Raw genomic sequence first — 8,359 nt, 5'->3', positions numbered from 1 at the left:
CTGAGACAATCCAAAGTCCACGTGATTGATCACAAGATATTTCTATCCCTATGATATTGGATGTCTCACACATATCTTTTATGTTGGACTTTTTAGAGAGAGAATTTTAGTGTCATGTGATCCAATGTCACTATTGGCAAGCAATATATTATCAACATACAGAACCAAAAATATGAACTTGCTCCCACTAATCTTAAGGTATATGCACCGATCAACAGTGTTTTCTTTACTACCAAAAGCAGTAACAGTGTCATGGAATTTAAAATACCATTGTCGAAAAACCTATTTCAGTCCATAAATTGATTTATTAAGTTTGTAGACTAAATTTTCATTTCATTTCTTAATGAAGTCTTCAGGTTGTTTCATGTAGACTTCTTCTTACAAATCATTATTTAGAAAAACTATTTTCACATCCATTTGATGCAGCTCCAATTCAAAATGGGCTACAAGTGCCAACATGATTCTAAGTGAGTCCTTCTTTGATACATTAGAGAAAGTCTCTTTATAATCAACGCTATCTTTCTGAGTATAACCTTTGGAAACAAGTCTGACTTTAAATCGTTTGACAAAAACATTTATGTCGAATTTGGTCTTGATGACCCATTTACACCCAATTCACTTTTGTCTCTTAGGTAATTCAACAAGGTCCCAGACTTTTCTATAATCCATAGATTTTAACTCTTCTATCATGCATCAATCCATTTATTAGAATTATTACACTTAATGACTAGTGAATATGAAACTGGATCATTACGTATTCCTATATCACATTCGGATTCTTGGAGATATGCCACATAGTCATCAGAAATGGCACTTCTGTAGATGCTTCTTCCGCACCCATGTTCAATGACTTTTGCATCATCATTAAGTGGTTGGTCATTCAAATATTGTTAGGCTGTTCAACAATATTTGACACACTTAATTCTTGAGGAAATGAGGGAAGAAGGTTATATCCTTATTTCATTAATGATCGCATTATGAGTGTTAAAACTCCCACTGATCTCACCATTCTCAAAGAATCATATATTTTCAGTTTCCACAATTCTCATGCTATCATTAAGATAATAAAACTTATACCCTTTGGATTTTTCTGGTGACCCATAAAGTAACCACTAACTGTCTAAAATCCAATTTCTTTTCTTGCGAAGAGTATACTCTAGTTTCCGCTGGACAGCCCCAAATATGAAGGTGCTGCAAACTGGGTTTTCTACCTGTCCAATGTTCATAAGAGAGTCTTTGGTACAACCATACTAGAAACCCGATTTAATACATAATTAGCGGTTCTAAGAGCATAAATTCACATAAGAGCATAAATTCAGAACGATATAGGTAAGGTAGAATTGACATACTTCTAACCATTTCCATGAGAATTCGGTTTCGTCTCTCAACAACATCATTCTGCTGAGGCATACTTGGCATAGTATATTAAGCATAAATGCCATGCTTTTCTAAGTATTTGGCAAAAGGTCCATGTAATTGACTTATTTTAGTGGTACGACCATAAAATTCACCACCTCTATCAGATCGAATAATTTTCACCTTTCTATTTAATTGCCTTTCAACCTCAGTTATAAAATTCTCAACTGTACCTGAGATTTTTCTTGCAATAAATAAACCCATAACGCGAAAAAATCGTCAATAAAGGTGATAAAATATTTTTCTCCATCAAAAGTCGAGACATCAAAAGGTCCGCAAATATCTGTATGTATAATTTTAAGGAGCTCAATGCTTCTTGTGGCATTTTTAGCATTGTGTTTGGTTTGTTTACATTTAATACAATCCACACAAACGGTAATGCTTGTAAAGTCTAAATTCGAATGAATATTATCCTTTATAAGCCTCTTAATTCTTTCACTAGAAATATGATCCAGTTCCTTTATGCCATATGAATGATAAATTCGAATGAATATTATCCTTTAGACGCTCCTTCGGTTGCAATGTGAGCATCAGATGCACCTCTTCCATACTTCTTCATCTTATGCTCTTCCTAGACCAATATGTTTCCCAATTCTTTAATAGTCCACTAATCTATTATAGTGAATCAATTTGGAATGGTCCATATTGAGGAGGTAAGGAAATTAAGGTCAATTGGACAATGAAATCCTCATTCACTTATAAACTTAATTTCAGCTTAGAAGAGATGTTATTTATGTCCATCACATGCTCGTACATAGTCCGAGAATCATTATATTGCAAGTTCATGAGATTCTTCATAAGTTTTCTTGCAATAAACTTTATATGCAGTTGTGAAGCTATCCTCAACATTCTGCAAACATTCTTTTGCAATGTTGAGAACTTTATCTGCAACGAACATTCTAATGAACTGTAAACTTAGTCCTGTTAGATTTTTCCCTAGCATTATGGGTAATCAGCCAACTACTTTGATCATAAAATAATTGGCTTATCATTCAACAGTGTTAGGTCCAAGTCCATTACTTCAAGAGTGAACTTAAGTTTCTCTTTCCATTCAAAGAAGTTAGTTCCATTAAGTTGGGAAACGTTTGAGGTAAACATACTAGTAAAAAAAATATGTTTTTACATTATGAGAGCAATTAAGAGATGAATGCTCACATATAAAAGCTTTGAATAATAACACGAACATTAATTTGAAAATCCATATCATGAGGCAATTATGAAAACTCCTTTGGGTAGTCTTCATACAATAAAAAAAATCATACTTTTAATATCCATATCTTAATTCAATAATTGAGTAAAAATAAATTGGCGTTACCTTTGGGTAATCGACACCAAATGTAATACCCGCATCTTTTTTTTTCTTTCCTTCGTTTTGTTTTAGAACGAACTAAGGATGTGTAGTTTTTCGTTCATGAAAAGTTATTGGAACTCGAGCCCTTGTTATGAGGTTTAATTCTTTTTTAGTTCAAGTAAAAGCTAAATAATCAAATGAACTAAAAGTATTGGAAATACACTATAGGATATCAAAAATTTTCGAGTAGCTTTACTTATACAATAAAAGAACAACTAACCATCAAACACTTCAAAATATAGAACAAGACTTTTGTTTAGTGAACAACAATTTATAGGATAAGTTACACGGATTAAGTCCCCAAAGAAAGATAAACATGGAAGGGAAAATATCTAAAATGTGGTGTGCATCCGGGCCTTTTCTTCAGGCCCGACTTAGGGCCCGTTTCGGGCGGTCCGTCGGCCCAATCGGTGAATCCGGGCCTGCTCGAAGTGCTGCCGGATGGGAGCCGAGATTTCCTCTCACCTGCAAGATAAAAACGAGCCTTAATGACCATGAGACAAGAGCAATTAATAGAACACTTAGGAAGGGATAGAAAACAAACCTTCTTTTCCCTTGAAGACCAAGAACTTGCCAAAAAAAGGGGGATTCCAGCCTGCACACCCTTCATAATGCAGCCCTTGGCACCACATCCCCTGCCTCTCTACAAATCAAACAAACCCCAATTAATAACTAGTACTAGGTACCCATAAAGATGCAAGTTTTGCAGCCATGAAGGAGAGACAAGGAGATCACTAAAAGTGAGATTTCTGCAGCATAGCAACAAACGATACAGCAGCCATTTAAGGCTCAAGAGTACCCCACAATCTGCCTATAAATCCCCCTCCACACCACACACCAACTCCTTTCACCCACACTTCAATTTTCAGCAAGATAGAGAGTGAAGAGTGGCACATAGCCGAGATTAACAACAAAGACAGCCACTCCTTCAACCTTTCCAGAGGTAATACACCTCCACCCCTTTTTCTCCCAATCAAATTTTCATGTCATCATATAGAGGCACCACAATTTAAGAACCACAACCAATATAACACAAGCACACCCTCTGCCCTTGTTAGAACATCATGCTAGCTCAAGAATATAGAACCATGGCTATAGGAATCTCAAAACAGTAAGTAGCATTCCTAGAGCTTAAAACATGAATGGAACAAGAGCACAATAGGCTGCCTTTAGGCTAATTTTCTGTAACAAACTATAACCCTTTCAAGATCAATGCGTTAGCCCCAAAAATCGAGCTCATTCCAGTGAGCTAATCTTATCTCAGAGATCACAAACTCAAATCACAATAATCAAAAGCCACCAACATAACTACTGCCCATGTCTCAACAAAATACAAAGAAATGAAAGGGGGGTAGTATAGCTTAGCTTCGGAATCGAGAGTGAGACCAAACAGGGCCGTCCCAGTTAGGGCCGAATGGCGACGGAGCCGGCGAACTGACCGTAACGGCGGCGCTGCTAGAACAGCGGCGTGAGGAAGCGGCAACTTAGGCCTCGAACCGAAAGGGGGCAGAGGTAGGTGCCGCGCCGGAAGCGGCGACGCGGCGCGAGCCAAAAAAATTCCTCCGTGGCTTCGACGGAGAGGGGAATTCGAGAGTGGGAAGCCGATTCTCAGATGCACCGCCGAGAAGGGAAACAGCAAGCAGGACCGGCGACCGCGAGGCGGGGCGAACGGAGTCGATCTCCGCCGAGAAGGAAAGAGGAAGAGAAAAAAAGGGGAGATGGCCGGAGTGGCGCCAAGCGACGCAGCAGGCGGCGGACCTGCTCGTCGGACAGCCGAGGACGAGCGGCGACCGCGAGGCGATGACGGCGGGTGGCGGCGATTTCCGCCCAGAGAGAGAGAGAGTGAATCGGATTAGGTTTTGTGTTTGATTTGGGGAAAATGAGGGAGGAAGAGAGAGGGGTCGATGGATAGGGTAGGGAGTTTTGGGCCAATTTTTATTAATTAGGTTTTGGGCCTCCTTTTTTTTTTTGGTTGGGCCTCTTTAGTAATAGTTTGGGCCACCAATTAATTAAAGTATGGACTAAGAATTTATTTAAATCATGGGCTTTCATATGTTATGGATTAATTAATAGTCCGCAAATTAATTCCACGAAGATAAGTCTAATTTTTCCGGAAATTAGCAAGAGTGCTCAAATGATTAATTTTAAGAAATTACGATACGCTAACGAGTATTTTAGACCTCGAGCCAAAATTTTTAGTATGTTTAAATAAATGGCATGGGAGGTAGCGTCCTCTAGTTAAGTGAATAATTTTACTAATTTAATTAAATCTACTGATTTAATTAATATTCAAAAATTCTAGGACTCTTCTAGAAAATTTTTAAAGGGAGAATAAAATGATCATCGCACCTAGGATGCATTCATGTTTAAGCTTAATGGATATCTAAAAATCTAATTAAGTATCATTTTATTTCCTAAAGGGACGTCTTCGAACGTCATCTAAGACCAAGTTAAGGAAATTTCGGAAGGAGCTTTAGCTTTTGAGGTGGGCATTTCTTTTAAAATGTGTTGTTAGTATGAAAACGTGATACTTTGCTCAAGTATGTTGTCATGCCATGTTTTGTTTTATGATTACCTATCTGCTTGGCTATGCCAATTTATGTTAAAATCGAATTCGGGTCCCAGTAGGGCTGCAAACCCTGCTCGGACTAGTGTACACATAAGGGGACCGTGAGCTAACAAAAGGGGTTGGCCGGTCCAGTGACCGTCGTGGAATGTGGCCACATTCCCGGTTCACACAATGATCAGATATGGTATATCTATGTTACGTGATTGCGCAATCAAAATCTTTATGAAAGGAAAAGTATTTAGAGACTCGGGCCTTTTAAATAAAAACCCCGTAAATCTCTCAACTGTGGCTTGACAATTAAAATCAAAACTGTTTTTGGCAATGTGCTCACTGAGTATATCAAATACTCAGCCCTGCATGTTTCTTTTTAAATGTGCAGGTTGAACGTGGACGGGCAGGCGATGGTGTTGGGTATGAATCCTCGAATAAGTCAATAGGTAGCCCAGGGTAGTATGTCTCCATACATACTGCCTTGTCTTGGACGTTTCCGCTGTAATAGGATTCTATGTTAGAAGGATTGTGAACCCAGACCGCACTCTGACTTTATATTGTCCCATTTCACTTTCACCTGCGAGATTTTTGTCCTAGGTTTCTTTTTATAAATCGTGTTTATTTTTTTCATCCCTTGACTCTAAGGTGTTTTTGATTCACGTTTAGATGCAGTCACTATCATTAGAAAGTTTGTGGTCGTGACACCAAATTAAATTATTAACTCCATTAGTGTTCATTATGTCGCAAAGAGTGTTCATTATGTCGCAAAGACTATTTCCTTTGGGAATCTAGACCTTTTATGACAAACAAACTATTTAGATAATGAATAGTCACAACAAGCATGATGATTAATTGCATAAATAGATTTTCGTATTAACTTGATTATAAACTCTTCTTATTTTACCTCACTTTGGTGATTGCAAAATAAACATAATATAATCAAGAATGTATAGTAATTGATTTCTTAACCTAATTTTCACTTGATTTGATTATAAACTTTTATTATTTTACCTCACTTTAGTGATTGCAAAATAAATATAATATAATCCAAACCATATAGTGCTTGATTGTTTAAACAGTTTTAATAAGAGTTTGATTATAGACTTTTCTCATTTTGCCTCACTTTGATAATTATAAAATAAATATAATATAATCAATAATACACTGATATAGTTAAAATTTGAGAGACAATACGCACAAATTTCTCTCTCAAATTTATGGCAATAGATAACAATCATTCTTATACATGACATCACGCGAATATATATCAAATATATTCACACAGAACGAACAACCATCAATAAATAAAGCAATTGACCAATACAATTCTTAGTTAAATCATGCGCATAAAACTAAATTTTCCAATTCAAATATCTCACTGCCACGACGTGCAAGAACAATAATCCATAAAGAGAGAATAATTAATACATAATTGTTCAACTAAAGCATATGTTTTTCATTACAGTCACGTCATACATCAATTCAATTAATTTTCTTTGAAATCATAATCCATTAAAATGCCGAACCGAAACCAAATATACAAGTATACATAATTCTCAAATTTGAATTCATAATATGCTTAAAACATGTTTTAAAAACAGACGATTCATTCACAGTAATTTATCAAAAATAAATTCAGAAAGTATGGTTTTCAATCATATGAAAATACATGAGTTCTCAACCATACTCTGATACTACATGTTGGAAATTATTTATCATCATATATTCAAGATTGCATAATTGAATATAAATAAACCAAGATCTTCGAACATCATATATTTCACGTAAAACCATAAACATAATAGGATCGAAATATACCTTGGCGATCCATGGCGGAAGCGATTAGGGAAGACGGAGAGAACTTCCTCGGACTTTCTTTGGTGTAGTAGTGCAACTCCAACTCCAAGTATTTGTTTCTCTCTCTTTCCCTCGTTTATGTGTTCTCTGTAATGTGTGTGATTTGATGAGATCATCGCACTTTATTTATAGGCAGAGAACGGAAAAACTCTAATTATAAAACATTAAAGCCCTTTCCATCAAAGTGACTATATAATAATATGGACGATTTTTTATAACCTTATTAATTTGATCCAAATCATATGAAATATATAGTCAAATCGGTAATGACTAATTGGTCAATAATATGAATCAATCTTTGTAGTCACACTCATATATATATTCTCATTTGATTGCCTACGTAATGCTAATCAAATAGTTATATATATACGCATATATTTTCCTTATTAATAGAAATCAAATATTCTATTTATGGTGATAGACTACTAATTGATTCTGCCAATTAAATGGCTAATTAATCACATACTAAGAAACGTCCCATTCAAATATATATTAATAGCTACTTTATTAGGAAAAAATTTGTCTTATACCAAGTTAATGCATTACATCAAAAATCTAATTTTATTTAGGATTTTATCACGTGTCACTATGTGAGACATAAAACTTACATGTCTTCTTCCGGAAGGTAGAGTTTATCAGGGATGGACAAAATTACGATTCCATTTACAAAAGCAGAATGTTTCGGATTGGGGGTGAAGGTTAAATCGAGTCTTTGGGTTGCTCCAATGTAAACAATGAATTCCATCATAAAAGAAGGTCGTTTTAAATTGATGGAATAAAGCAAAACACTGAAGTTTGTGAAAAGGGTGAAAGAATTAGCTCTGGAAGAGAAAAAAGATTGACGAGTGTCGACGTTGGAATAAGCATTGGGGTAAAAGTAAAGACGAAGGAATTTATGGTCTCTGGTAAGAGGAAAAGTGTACGTGAAAGGGGGATGGAAAACACGAGCAGTCTTGTAAGGGATAAGAGATAGCGAAGGTTCCATAGTGGAAGTATTGGAAGCTGAAGATAAGGAGGCAGCGTTTGATGGCACGTATTTTGAACCTTGGTCACTGTCCCATCTCCGGTGGCTGGTATCGTTTGTGATGGTTGATGCACCGCAGCTTAGGAGAATTAATTCTGTGGCGGTGTACGCCGCGGTGGAGATGCTGGTGATTCTGACCGTTGAATATATA

The 8,359-nt window shown here is 36.3% G+C and overlaps 1 long non-coding RNA gene across 1 annotated transcript; it reads right to left on the bottom strand.

Moving 5' to 3' along the window:
• Positions 1 to 3,006: 3,006 nt before the first annotated feature.
• Positions 3,007 to 4,120, bottom strand: LOC125185245 (uncharacterized). The gene is made up of 2 exons (XR_007170085.2): positions 3,312 to 4,120; positions 3,007 to 3,232 (listed from the first exon to the last, which is right to left on the bottom strand). It is a non-coding gene; the product is annotated as an uncharacterized LOC125185245 (long non-coding RNA).
• Between the last annotated feature and the right edge of the window lie 4,239 nt (positions 4,121 to 8,359).

Source organism: Salvia hispanica, chromosome 1, assembly GCF_029641045.1.
Source record: "Salvia hispanica isolate PSC_SH4W2 chromosome 1, Shi_PSC_v1, whole genome shotgun sequence".
NCBI classification, from domain to species: Eukaryota; Viridiplantae; Streptophyta; class Magnoliopsida; order Lamiales; family Lamiaceae; genus Salvia; species Salvia hispanica.
Note: the sequence above shows the minus strand (reverse complement) of the source record. Positions and strands in the feature narration are given on the sequence as shown.